General features: G+C 37.0%; 1 protein-coding gene and 1 pseudogene across 3 annotated transcripts in view; one reads left to right on the top strand and one right to left on the bottom strand.

Annotated features, from left to right (window-relative positions):
* Positions 1–14,784, bottom strand: part of KCNJ3 (potassium inwardly rectifying channel subfamily J member 3) — a 140,646-nt gene that overhangs the window by 58,760 nt on the left and 67,102 nt on the right. The window lies entirely within an intron of this gene.
* LOC118662128 lies at positions 13,431–13,785 on the top strand (annotated as a pseudogene).

The raw sequence follows: 14,784 nt of genomic DNA on the forward strand, positions 1-14,784 counted from the left end.
ACTGTATCAAACAGTGGGAATGGGGGTGGGTGATTACTGATTCAACTTTCCAGTATCCTACACCAGGCAAATCTATAAAAAGTAGCAGTTTACTGGCAGGGAATGGGAGGGGGGTGGGGATGTTAAATAAAAATGAAAAAAAAAATAGAATTTGACAAAGTGACAGAAAGCAGGAAGGTCAGTTACGATTTCACAGGATTGTTGCTGGTTACATATCTTGCACTGGGTCATAATTTTTGACAGCAGACAAAGTCAACCTGGCTAAACTGAGATATGTGCGTGATGCCCATTACAAAAGAAACATTTTAAAATATAATTTAAAAAAAATAATTTTCTTAAGTTTCACTCACACACACACACACACACACACACACACACTCAAAAACCAAGGAACATGATGCAATCACAGGAAATCAGCAAGGCTTATTGCAATTCAATCACACATTCTCAATGAAAACTGTTTGAAAAGACCCTACTTATACAAAATGTTTTTATTCATCTGTGGTATGTATAAAGAGGTGTTTCAGGCTGCATTTACTATTTTTATCCATCAGACAAATTTAGCTCATGCCCCAACTGCCTCTTCCCAATTCATGACTTTTTTTGAGTGTGTGTATGTGAAAATTAGTTGAAGACACTGCTGGAAAAATTCCTTTGGAACATTTAGAAACTGAGTGATGATATGTGTGATGCCATTTTAAAATAGAACACTAGAGCATAATTCCACTTTACAGAAATTCTTAGTTTCAAATATGTAGGTTTTTTTCCCCTACTTATTGGCGATACATTGCTAAGAAAATGAAAATGCAAGACAAAAGATAACACATTTTCAATAAACTTGAGGAACATTGCTAAATGTCTAATACTATCATCTTTTTCTTGGATTATCATAATTTAACTATAGTAATATTTTTTTACTGACTTTGTAGATATATACCTTGTCTTCAGTGAAACTAAGATATTAATTCAATGTAATCAAGGATAAGTTTTTTTAAGTACTTGACTATCCTTACTAAAACATACTGAACAGACATGATAATTCAATTAAGAGAATGCTTCCTATTTTATATATAAGACAATTTAAAGAATGGAATGGATGGACCTGTTACACTAAATATTGTGCTTTTAAACTTACCTTGAAATGGCTGAAGTCTTCAGCTTTAAATGCACTACATTTAATTAAATAGTTTAGCCCTAGCCAGTTTGGCTCAGTGGATAGAGCACAGGCCTGCAGACTGAAGGATCCCAGGTTTGATTCTGGTAAAGGGCACATGCCTGGGTTGCAGCCCGATCCCCAGTAGTGGGCATGCAGGAGGCAGCCAATCAATGATTCTCTCTCATCATTGATGTTTCTATATTTGTCTCCCTCTCCCTTCCTTCTTGAAATCAATAAAAATAAAGATATTTAATTAAATAGTTTATAAATTACTTCATTATATGTATATCAATATAGTATTGTGCTTATATGTCTTTATCATGACCAATACGAAACAACTACTTTTGATCAAGCTCCTTTGCCATCTATTCTTCAAACTTCCAGGCAGAAAGGGAGGATGAGAAAGAAAACCATGACAGGGGAAGAGCAGAAGCATTAAAAGTCCCTTCTCCTGAATTCCTTTTAAAAACGCTCATGGTCTGCCCTGTTGGCATGGCTCAGTGGTTGAGCATTGACCTAAGAACCAGGAGGTCACAATTCAATTCCCAGTCAATGTGCTCAGGTTGTGGGCTTGAGCCTCAGTGTGGGGTGTGCAAGAGGTAGCCGATCAATTATTTTCTTATATCATTGATGTTTCTATCTATATCCCCCTCACTTCCTCTCTGAAATCAATGCTCATAGCCTGAAAAATAAAGATGCTGCTACGAACCGCAAAATAAGAAAAAAAGCAAGCTCAGTATGTTGGAAGGAATTTTTGTCTGCCTCATAGATAAGTCAAGTTTATCTAAACTTTATCTCTCTCCCTCTTCGTATTTTTCCACCCCCCAAGGTTGCCCTGGTCTAAGTTCTTGTACTTTAAATTTCTATATAAATACATATTGTTTAAGGGAGAAGTTCTATAAAATTCCAAATGGAGATATGCTGCATTTCTTTGATTCTAAAATAAATGCTGTTACATAATGACATTTATAAAAATGTTTTCTAAATTTAATTAGCATATTTAATGAAACAGCATTATTTGATTGTTGTTGAAGTTAAAATAAGTCAAAGATGTAAGAAACTATAACTTTGGTTCTAAATATAAAATACTAAGCCAGTTAACTGTTTTTGTAAATTTGTATAATTGGGGTATAATAAAGATGTACTATATAAAAATATTTGATGCAAAATGTTAAATGATGCCTAAGACTATAGATTACTATATTAAAGCACTGAAGTACTGCAAGTGATCAAGAGGTATAAATAAGTGTAGCCTTCTTTATTCAAATGCTGTTAAACCAGTACTGGGAATGGCCCTAACTGGTTTGGCTCAGTGGATAGAGCATCAGCCTGCGGCCTGAAGGGTCTCAGGTTCGATTCCGGTCAAGGGCATGTACCTTGGTTGCAGGCACATCCCCAGCAGGGGGTGTGCAGGAGGCAGCTGATCGATGTTTCTCTCTCATCGATGTTTCTAACTCTCTATCCTTCTCCCTTCCTCTCTGTAAAAAATCAATAAAATATATTTTAAAAAAGACAGTACTGGGAATGAAATGAAGTTTATAGGCATAGAAATTAGTTTCTATTTAGGAAACTAGCTTTCCTCTGTAAAATCCTTTAAAATATTTGCCCTGGACTAGTTAGATATTTTGTTTCAGTTTTCATTTTGAGAATATGTGTCATTTCAAAAATTATGTGCTGGAAGCAAATTATGATTGGCAAATGATAGTTGGTCTACTTGGAAGTGACTAAAATATTAAAGTATCACGATTAATTTTTTTTAATTTAATAAAATAGGAGACCAATATCCATCCGTGGCCAACTTAACATGTCAAAGCTACATTTAATGATTTTTTTTCTTTGCAGCTAACTGGGATGCCATAAATGAAATGTGAACTCTTAAGAATGTAGACAATTAAAGAAAAACACTCTTGTGCATTGGTGGTATTAATAGTTGTATAGTAAGTCTATGAATAGCTGAAGATTAATAAATTTGTATCTAAGAAAATCATTCCCTGACAAAGTGTTAAAGAAATAACGTAACATCTCATAATGACTACACAAATATTTTTAGCAGGTATAATTTACATATTAAGACATGTTCTCAAGTATGAATATTAGACATTCAATCACTTTAATAACTCTTCAAAACTTCTAAAAGTGAAGGAAAAAATGTGCAACCAAAAATGGGATAGGCCTGACTTATTAATATAACATTGAAATACAGAATACTAGTGATATCCAAGTCAAAAAGAAAAGGCATTAATTGAAATATGACTCTAGCACGATAGTTCTTGACATGTGGAAAAAAAAGTGAACTCTACAGCACTGTCATTCTGCTCAAAACTGGAAAGTTTTCCAAAAGTGAAGTTCATCTCTGGGCCATAAAATTTCTTCCCAAACCCTCCAAATATCCTAACGCTCCCTTCAACTACCTCCAAATTCCTGTTTTCATAATTGCACTTAAGCCAACGAATTAGCAAAATGGCCCATGGCTCAAAGACATGTCAGAATCAACAACCACCCCTCAAGTACACACTCTTAAATTCATATGCTGGTGCTAATCTCAGCAGTTATCAAAAAAAGTAATCCCAACCCAGTCAGCGTGGCTCAGTGGTTGAGGATCAACCTATGAACCAGGTGGTCACAGTTGGATTCCCAGTCAGGGCACATGCCCAGATTGGGGGCTGGATCCCCAATGCGAGGCATGCAGGAAGCAGCCAATCAATTATTCTCTCTTATCATTAATGTTTCTATCTCTCTCTCCCTCTCCCTTCCTCTCTGAAATCAATAAAAAATATATATACATATACATATACGTATTTTTTTAAATAGCCAATTTTATGGTGTCATGATTAAGGGAAATACAGTAAACCCTTCAAGGAGATGTCTTTAGGATAAAAATAAAGACTAAATACAGAAGAGGGGCCAAGAGAGATGTAATGGAGGACATCTGTAATACTGTCAACAATAAAATAAATAAATAAATAATAAAAATTAAAGCAATTCATATACATTATAAATTAATTTCAATAATTAAAATATGTTGTTCTCTCCATATTAAATGTGATACCTTTTAATTGGGGGTCTCTTCTTAGGCCCCATGCTTAATTCAATTAACTATTTTGTCCCAATGTATTCACTGGAATTTACCTCCCTATTTCTTAAGGATTTTCACAGATTGACAATAAGAAAAATTTAAACTTGAAATTTAAATTAAAATATTATTATAATACTAGAAGCCCAGTGCACAAAATTTGTGCACATGGGGGAGGGGGTGTCCCTCAGCCCAGCCTGTGCCGTCAGTCGGACATCCTTAGTGCTGCCACAGAGGCGGGAGAGGCTCCCACCTCCACTGCTGCCCTCACCAGCCATGAGCCTGGCTTCTGGCTGAGTGACGCTCCCCCTGTGGGAGCGCACTGACCACCAGGGGCAGCTCCTGTATTGAGCGTCTTCTCCCTGGTGGTCAGTGCACGTCATAGCGATCAATCATTCCGCTGTTTGGTCAATTTGCATATTAGCCCTTTATTATATTGGATACTATTGAGTTAGTAGAACCTTTTTTAAGAGGAAAATCATTATATTTGGTTCAACTTGAGTGATTAAAAGTTTTCTCCACTTTTTTGACACTGAAAATGGTAAAGGCAAAAAGAACTTAAAAGACTGTCACTGGCATCAAAATCAGGCTTATAAAAAATAACCTCTGAAAACAGAAGTTTAAGGACAATAATTCAAAAATCTCAGCTTTCAGTATCTCTGATTGAGTTTTTAAAATCAAATTTTTATTAGACATGTTTTTACTTGCTGAAGTACATTTCTTTCCCACCAATCAGGGAAAGTACCAAGGAAAGTGAAACATTAAGATGACCATCATTCTGTCACAAATCATATTTCAAGAGCAAAACCATTAATGCAGATTTTATATTATTTGTGCTTCAACCTTTCCAATTTACATGATGCATTCTTAATACCTACCAATTGCATATTAGAATGTTTTTTATTCCAGCAGTATGGAACAAGTGAAAACAATGAACTCTGATAAAGAAATTATTAGCTGTAGTTATATCAGCTTTTAAGTCTTGTTCTCTCTCCTTTTTTTCAATGTACTCTATCTCAAGGAGAACTTAAATGTAAGGAGATGGTGATTATTCAGTACATAAAATAAAATTTAAGAATCCTGCATCTTTGCAAACAATTAGAAAAATATCTGTTTGGATGTCTCACTAAATTCAAATTTTTATTATAGATCGTTAGTTAATATCAATGTTGGCTTAGGGCAGTGATGGCGAACCTATGACACGCGTGTCAGAGGTGACACGTGAACTCATTTTTTTGGTTGATTTTTCTTTGTTAAATGGCATTTAAATATATAAAATAAATATCAAAAATATAAGTCTTTGTTTTACTATGGTTGCAAACATCAAACAATTTCTATATGTGACACAGCACCAGAGTTAAGTTAGGGTTTTTCAAAATGCTGACACACCGAGCTCAAAAGGTTCGCCATCACTGGCTTAGGGCCTCAGCAAAACCAGTCCTCTTTCTCACGTTGGGCCACACGTAGGGTGGCACATTTGGGCACCACATGTGCTGCGCCAGCATGGCCAAGGGTGAACCTGAGGAGGGCGGGTGAAGGATTGAAGAAAAGACAGACAAGAGAATACAGCTGGGGCTTGGTGGATCTCCTGTGCCTGGATGAGGACACAAAAGACTCAGCCTGTAAGCTGATGCTTTATTTCATAGTCTGATTAAAACAAGGGTAGATTAACATGTATACAAATGTTCTTGTTTTGGCAACACTTGCTGCACCTCACACAGCCCATTAGCTACTTAGGAAGGAATTAGGGAGGGCTCCAAGGTCAGGCTTAATTATGCTAGGAGAGCTCTGCCCTCCAGGCTGGGACTTGTTTGTGACCCTGCCACAGGTCAGCCCAAGGCTTGACCCTAGAGCCGCTCCCTACAGTATCAATTTATATATTTTCAGCTCTTGAAACACCCAATATTTCACTTCTGTCTCTGCATCTGTTTCCAGCACATGTGAGACTAAATGTCCACAACCTCATGTGATTTCTCTGATTAACCCCAAACCTAAGCCAGAATAATTCATATATTACTTCAATACTTAGTAACAAGTCACCCTTTATGTGAAGCTACCACTAATGTTGAACTTCAAGTTCCTTATCTAGTAAATAGCCCACTTTGCTAGTATAAATTCTCTCTAAGGATTAGAGGAGTCAAGCCCCTGATGTCATGTAAGGAGATGGTCCCCTCAGCTATCAACATAGAACCTAGAGTCAGTCTATCTGTTTTTTAAACAGTGTTTGCTCCTTTTCCAGAACATTCTAACCCTGCTGGAAATAGCTGATAGCGACTGCAATAAAGACCATCTGCTTGCTTACTGGCTCAAGGTATAATGAGTTCTACCTTTTGGAACACACTGCCTCCCCACTCCCATGGTTGGGTGTGTCCTATTCTGCCCCCTCACCTTTACCTTTTCAACTATCCCTCCCTAGTAGGTCCAAACTTTCCTATAGATTCCTTCTCACTGACATTAGTTTTTTATATTACCACTCCATATTTATAAAGTAATTCCCTAATATTTTTATCTAGTACTTTTATGCTTTCATTTTTAATATCTGAATACTTGATATGTTTGACATTCATCTCATGCATGTGAGCTAAAGATCCCAATTTATTTTACTTTTCAGATATAACTATTTACTTTGCCTAAAACCATTTATCGAAAAGTCCTGTATTTTGTGGGGAGTAAAATCACTAGTTTTTTTATTCTTTTTTTCATCTTATCAACAAATTGCTCTTAACAACAACCTTTAAAATTATCTTCTTGAGGCTTATTATTTGAAAGAATATTTAATATTTTAACTATCACAATTCTGTCACATAAATCAAATTCTACTGGCATCTTCAAAATGATGGGTTCAGTGTTTTGCCTAAGAGAGCTGCCATGCAGAAACTTGAGTAGGGGATAACAAAACCACTTCTCGTAAAGGAGTTAATAAAAATTACAGCATCTTTATGGATCCTTACGATTCCTAACCTCCCTCTATTTCACCCCCTTCCTAATAATCCATACTAACAACAAAAACAGTATTTTCAAAAATAATCAATAATAGCATATATAAAATAGATAAAAGTCAACTTCCTTGAATCAGAAAATCATCTAATTAGCATTGGCACAAAATAATCAAGATACTATATGATAACACAGAATGTTGGGATTGGTAGATAGAGGCCAATACAAATGTAAAGAATGCCTCAGCAGTTAAACAGGATTTGGATTGTCAGCTAAAATAAATTTGATTTAATTATAATGGTACTTATGCAATCTATGGCACAATTTAGCAAAAGTTATTGAAAAAGAAAATGCAAAGAGATTTGGAGTTTAACTAATGAAAATGATAATTATAACCAATTCCAAATAAATTCTTATAAAAGCCTTATTTAGTTCAGCCAAGATGTTAATAACTTACAAGTTTAGTAAACATCTGGTAGATACAATAATAAAGTCTAACATATACTGGAAAAAAAGCTTAGTTTCAGCTTTAACAGGCAGATAGCTCCTACAAAAACAAAAAATGCTGATGAAAATGGATAATTTTAAATAAATTTTCTTCTTTCTATTTAAGAAAACTATAAAGTGCTCTAAATCAGTCCCAAATTCTCTGAGAATTGAGCTTCAGCATAATGGCAGAATAAAACCGGCAACCTATATCAATCTTAAGTTTCTTATATATCCTTTTACAAATCATGATGTAATATGTCATAAATGCATGATATACCTCTTAAAATATGAGCATATAAGTAACTAGAAATTAGTGTCTAGTAAAAGAAAGTGTCTAGAGTGGACATAATTAAATTGGCTAAATGCAGAGATTTCCAAGCTCTCTCTCTTCATTGCTTCCTTACTGCCTCAGTAAAGTTTGTCATTAGTTTCTTAACCAAAAGAAATATCTACTGTTCTATTCATTAAGTAGTTAGGTTCAAACAACCTACCAATGTGTTTCTTTTTTTTTTTTAAATATATTTTATTGATTTTTTACAGAGAGGAAGGGAGAGGGATAGAGAGTTAGAAACATCGATGAGAGAGAAACATCGATCAGCTGCCTCCTGCACACCCCCTACTGGGGATGTGCCCACAACTAGGGTTACATGCCCTTGACCAGAATCGAACCTGGGACCCCTCAGTCCGCAGGCCAACACTCTATCCACTGAGCCAAACTGGTCAGGGCCCAATGTGTTTCTTAAACAATTTGGTAGTCATTTTAAAAACTAAACAAAACAGTATTTGATTTCATTCTTAAATAACCACAGTTACTTACTACTGGTATGTGTGCACCTGTTTAGTAATTCACCATTTCTCAGTTTGAACATCACCAGCCCCATTTTTGGTTCCACGTTAATTTTTCTTGTAGTAGTTACTTTTTGTGTCAAAGCAACTGTCAAAACCTAGCTACACAAAGATATGACATTGTCAAAAGTAACAGAATAGCCGAAACCGGTTTGGCTCAGTGGATAGAGCATCGGCCTGTGGACTGAGGGGTCCCAGGTTTGATTCCGGTCAAGGGCATGTACCTGGGTTGCGGGCACATCCCCAGTGGGAGATGTGCAGGAGGCGGCTGATCGATGTTTCTCTCCCATCGATGTTTCTGGCTCTCTATCTCTCTCTCTCTTCCTCTCTGTAAAAAATCAATAAAATATATTTAAAAAAAAAGTAACAGAATACAATTTAGTGTTGAAACTGAAACAACTAAATCTAGTAGTTTGAAGGGATGTTACTGTATTTTCCTTGAAAAGGTATTTAAAATATTCCACAACCTCAGTGAGTTTACTGGGCACCTTGGCTCATGGTTTGGGAATCACAGAGCTAAAGATTATTTCAATGACAATAACAAGACGTTCTGAGGACTCTAATGATTGCAAAGAATCACTAATTTAAGTGTATATTTAAAAAATAAAATGAATATATATTCATTTTATATAATATAAGATAAACAGACACAAATCACAGTTCATTAATTTTACAAATGCATATTGAGTGCCAGCTATATGCAAGGCAGTGTGCTAGGCACTAGGATTATAGTGCAAAACCAGGCAAGAAAAGTCATTTCCTTCATGGATTTACATTCTAGCAGAAATATATAATGCAAAGTATAAAAATAAATATTAATAGTTATTTTTGTGTTATAAGTGCTGTAAGGGAAACTAATAGACAAATATGATAGCCTGATGGAGAACAGATAAAGGGTGGAAGGTGCCAAGTCATTTTAGGGGATGAGAAGTCTTCCTGAGGAAGGATATAACATTTGCAGTAAGCTCTAAAGTAGTGATCCTTAACTGAGGGTGAGTTTGCCCCATGGGACATCTGGCTGACTTTGGAGACATTTGGGTTGTTATGACTGGGAGGGATTCCGCAAGTAAGCCCAGTGGGTAGAGGCCAGGAATGCTGCTAACATCCTACAATGCATAGGACAGCCTCAATGCACTCTCCCGCAACAAAGAATTATCTGACCCAAATGTTAATAGTGCTGAGACTGATTTAAATAGGTGTGTATGTGGGTGTGTGTTTGAAGGTGAGAGGGCATCAGTGTGCACTCCAGCTAAAGGGAACAGCATGTGCAAAGATCTTAAATAAGACTATGGTGTACCCACTGAACCAAGAGAGGGCCATTGTAGATGGAGGCCAGTGCAGACAATTGCAATAATCCTCAAAAATGAAGCGTAAATTAGAAGAAAGGAGATTCTGCGTAAATAATCATCAGGATAAAAGGAAGATGGTTGTTATTTTAATTATTCAAGTGAATGCCAGCCTATATGAAGTTTCAACTTTTGCTTCTGCTGTAAAATGTGACACAGCAGGCAAAGTTGGTGATGTACACGAAGGCCTATACAGTCATTAAATGACTGTATCGTGGCTTGTGTTGGCCACTGAGCAGCTGTGAGATTCTGCAGGTTGGACAAGCATAACTTGATCAAACCAAAAAACCAAAAGCAGAAAAGAGAGAAAGGTATTTTATCATCAGAGATGTTTTCATCCCTTGGTTTCCATTATAAATAATGACTTTTATTGCTCTTCACATTGACATTTCTTTCAGCCCTGAGATAACTGAGATAGTTAACTGAGATAGTTCCAGCATTTTTCATACTTAAGCAAGTCCAGTAAGCTGACAATAAACATTGATGTCACAACCAAGGGCAGAGAGAATAGCTCATTTCTTGAATAACTTTGGATAATTCAGCAGGGACACCTGCACACCAGTTATATCCTAATTTATAAATCTAGAGGCTATACATTCTTCTAAAAAAAATGTCTCCTCACAGTAGCAACTGCACAACAGAGGGGACAGAAAGGAGGAATGTGGATTTGTTAAACACCTAGTTTGTATACACCGGGTTTGAAGCTAAATATTTTCACTTGTTTCTATCCAGACTCAAATGTTCTCACTTTAAGGCAGAGAAAGTGAGGCCATCCAAGAAAAAGTCACTTGTCCAAATCCAGTACTTAAAAACTGAAAGCCACAGCCAGGGTTTGATTCTCACAGTTTCCCAATATACAGCGTGGAGCAAAAGTAGGCTTACAGTTGTTCATATGGAAAATAATAAAACAATTAATAAATAATTATACAATAATCAACTCTGTTTCATGTACTCACTACTGTAAATCTACTTTTGTTCCACCCCATGCAAACTCCTACCGTGCCACACTTGTTTGTAGAAACAAACAAACAAACAATACTAACTTCCCTCTTCTCCGTAACTGATTCTCCTTCTGTGTTTCATCCCCTTGGCCATTCTCCATAGCAGCTGGCAGGCCCTGAGGTTGGCTGAGCACCTACTTCCTAATCTTCAGCTCTTCCTCTTGTAAGGAAAGTCTATGCCACTCTGGGTCCCAAAACAGGCAACCCATGGCTACAGAAGGTCACGACTACCTCAGATCCTTCAGACTACCAACTGCAGAATACATAGCTGAAATGAACACCAATTTATGTTGGTCAGGAACCACTTGAAAAGGACAAAAGCACATGGACACATAGAGGAAATCTAATGGGAGCCAAAGATTCCACCTTCTTCTCCAAACAGCACTAGGTTCTAAGCCTTATTAGGTAGCCACAAGAAAGAGACTACATTCATTCTGGTAGCAAAATACGAAACAAATTATAAAGGTATACTCTAACACAGTTAAGTTTTTAATAACTAGGCAAAATTCTCACAAAATAGATAATCAGACATCCGAGTTCCAAAGTTACAAATATAAGTATACGGGACAGGAGACAGGACAGGTATTTCCATTATGTGACTTTATTTTATCATCACCACAGCTCTGCAAAGCCTTGGAATTGTGCTCATGTTACAGATGAAGAGACTAAAGCTTGGAGAAATTAAATAATTGGCCTGAGCCAATAATTCATAGCAAAATGGAGAATTATCTGAAATTTCCAACAGACCACCTGCAAGACACAGTCCCCCATTCCCTACGCACTCTACCCCATCCCATACTCACCCCATTCTTTCTCTAAGCCAAATAGCTTAAAGCTTCCAGCCCTCTGAATAAGGAGTGGAAGTTACTTACAGTATGTTCAAGTCAATATCCAAAGCCATGTAATGGCCAGATTTAGAAAGGATCTTATCCAATTTGATTACCAATTGATTTTCTCTTTCTGATATGATCTTCCCTCGTGTAAGCCTAGAGAGTGAAGTCATTCCTACTATTTTCCTCTGAATACTACTTGACAGTTTATATATAAGACCCTATTTGTCTTATATATACCAACAACTTCTGGATATAGGAGATACTGGATAGAGAGATGTCTTTTCTGATAAACAAAAAACAAACCAAAAAAAAAAAAGGAAACCAAGCACCGAAGAGGTGAACTGGCTTTTGCTGGAAGCACTTTTGTAAATGACTGTCTATCGGGTCTTCTAATGTGTAGCATAGAACTCCCTATTATAAATGACTGCCTCTCTTATCTTCAGCCAATCTTAATTTCTGGCCCACTCTATAGGGTCCGTTATTTATACACAATTGGTAAAACTGATCCTCTCCCAAATGCCCCTACTCCTAGATGTACCGTTACTAAATTAACAAACATTTTTAATAGATAAAACATTTGCTATTTGATACATAATATTAAAGACACTTTCTACCTCACACTGAAATAGAACAGAGCCTCACAAAGCAATTTCATCAGGGCACATATTCATTTCTGTAATAAAATACCACAAACTTAGTGGTTTAAATCAACACTGATTCATCTTACATGTCTGGAGGACAGAAGTATAAAACCAAGATATTGGGAGGACTGAGTTTCTTCTAAGGGCTTTTGGGGGAATACATTGCTTGACTTTTCAAGCCTCTAGAAATTACCTACATCCCTTGGCTTGTGGCCACATCAATCTAGCCTCCATTTCAATCAGTTACAACTCTTCCTTTGCCTCCCACTTTTATCTTTCACTTATACAACCTCATGATGACACTGGGTCCATTTGGATAATACAGGGTAATCTTTTCATCTCAAAATCTTTAATTTATACATCAGCAGATTTTTGTTAGGTAAGGTAACATAACATATTCACAGGTTCTGAGGATTATGACATGGGAAACTTTGAGAGGACATTTTTCTGCCTACCACAAAACTTATATTAAAAAAATGAAAGTATCATCAATAATCACATGTTACATAATTGTCACAGGCTTTGATAAAGTCATTTCAAGAAGTTAAAAGAAATAATCTGATTCACAATGAATGGTAAAAACTTAAAGTATTCCCAATGAAATCTACTACATAACAAAAACTCCTCCACAAACGTTTAAAGCTACAAACAAAATTGTTATAAAACACATTTCTCATAAAAGCTTATATCCAAAATAATCAAAGAATGCCTACAAATCAATAAATAATAGGTACTTGAATAGGAAATCAAGTAACTAATAATATTATGGTTACGTTTGACTAGAATCGGGAAAATATAAATTAAAATAATGACAGTGACAGTTCTAAGTCACTAGACTGGCCAAAAATTTAAGAGTCTAATTACACTGGGTATAATTTAGAATATGTTTTTTATAGAGTTCATGAATATGGTTGGTAAGAGTACAAACTGAAGTAGTGCTTCGGAGAGGAATTTGGCAATGTGTTACAGTACATAGAAAATCTGTCACTATGCATTCTCTACCATCCAGCATTTCTTCTAACAGTTCTTTAGTCTTGCAAAACCCTATCTTACCTAAAGAAATTTCTACCTTTTCCTCTTCTGGGGACGGTGACTTCAGGCATTCACCATGGTGCAGCATTTGACGTACTGTTAGAGACTCTCCTGCAACACAATCTCTAACAAAACTAGGCTGTCCTGACCCCCTGGTAATAGAATTGGTTATCTTTATACCAACAAGGTTGGGAAAGCACCAAAATCTGCATGTGGCATGTGCCCAGGCCGACTTCTTGGAGTTTGCGCTGTGAGACCTAAAGTTCTAATGAGGTTGTCTAAAACGAAAAAAACATGTCAGCAGGACCTATGGTAGACCCACATGTGCAAAATGTGTATATAACAGGATCAAGTGTGCTTTCTTTATTGGGGAACAGAAAATCATTGTGAAAATATTGAAGGCACAAGCACAGAGTCAGAAAGCTAAATAAAGTTTAAAAAGAAGCTTTTTTGAGTAACAAAAGCAATTAAAAAGCAAAAAAAAAAAATAATGAGAGAGAGAGAGAAGCTTCTAAAATGCTATTCAGTTCAGCAAGGGCTTATCGTACTTATAATTGGAAACAACCTACCAGTAAAATACTGATGAAAGAATTTTTTTTTCCATACTATGAAAGACTTTAGAGCTGTTAAATGCATGAGTAAAATCTCAGGTTTCAAAACATACAATAAAGTTAACAATAAAAACAAATTGAAAATTATATAATTTACCTACATTTTTAAGAGAGAAAAATCAACATTCATTTTTATGAATGCATACAAAATCCTACATAATAAAAGCTTAATATGCTAGGTGTCCAGTCATCCAGTTGGCCATTCAACCAATCAAAGCATAATATGCTAATGATATGCTAAGGCCACTCAACTGCTCGCTATGATGTGCACTGACCACCAGGGAGCAGACAGGCAACTGGTGGACCAGTCGTTATGACATGCACTGACCACAGGGGGCAGATGCTCCGACCAGTAGGTTAGCTTGCTGCTGGGGTCTGGCCGATCGGGACTGAGTGAGACAGGCCGGACAGGCCCTGGACTCCTGCCACAGTCCCTCCCTAGCTGGCCAACATCCCACATCCCTCCCCGGCCCTGATCTTGCACCAGTGGGGTCCCTCAGCCTGGCCTGCAACCTCTCGCAATCTGGGACCCCTCGGGGGATGTCAGAGAGCCTGTTTCAGCCTGACAGCAGACTGACCGGTCGCTATGATGCACACTAACCACCAGGGGGCAGACGCTCAACACAGAAACTGCTTCCTGGTGGTCAGCGCGCTCCCACAAGGGGAGCGCCACTCAGCCAGAAGCCAGGCTCATGGCTGGTGAGCGCAGCGGTGGTGGCAGGAACCTCTCTCTACGCCACAGCAGCCATGCCCGCCTCTGTGGTACCACTAAGGATGTGTGACTAACGGCTTAGGTCCGATCCCCCGGGGAGCAGGCCT

The sequence above is a fragment of the Myotis myotis genome, unplaced genomic scaffold (genome assembly GCF_014108235.1).
Source record: "Myotis myotis isolate mMyoMyo1 unplaced genomic scaffold, mMyoMyo1.p scaffold_m19_p_8, whole genome shotgun sequence".
NCBI lineage: Eukaryota > Metazoa > Chordata > Mammalia > Chiroptera > Vespertilionidae > Myotis > Myotis myotis.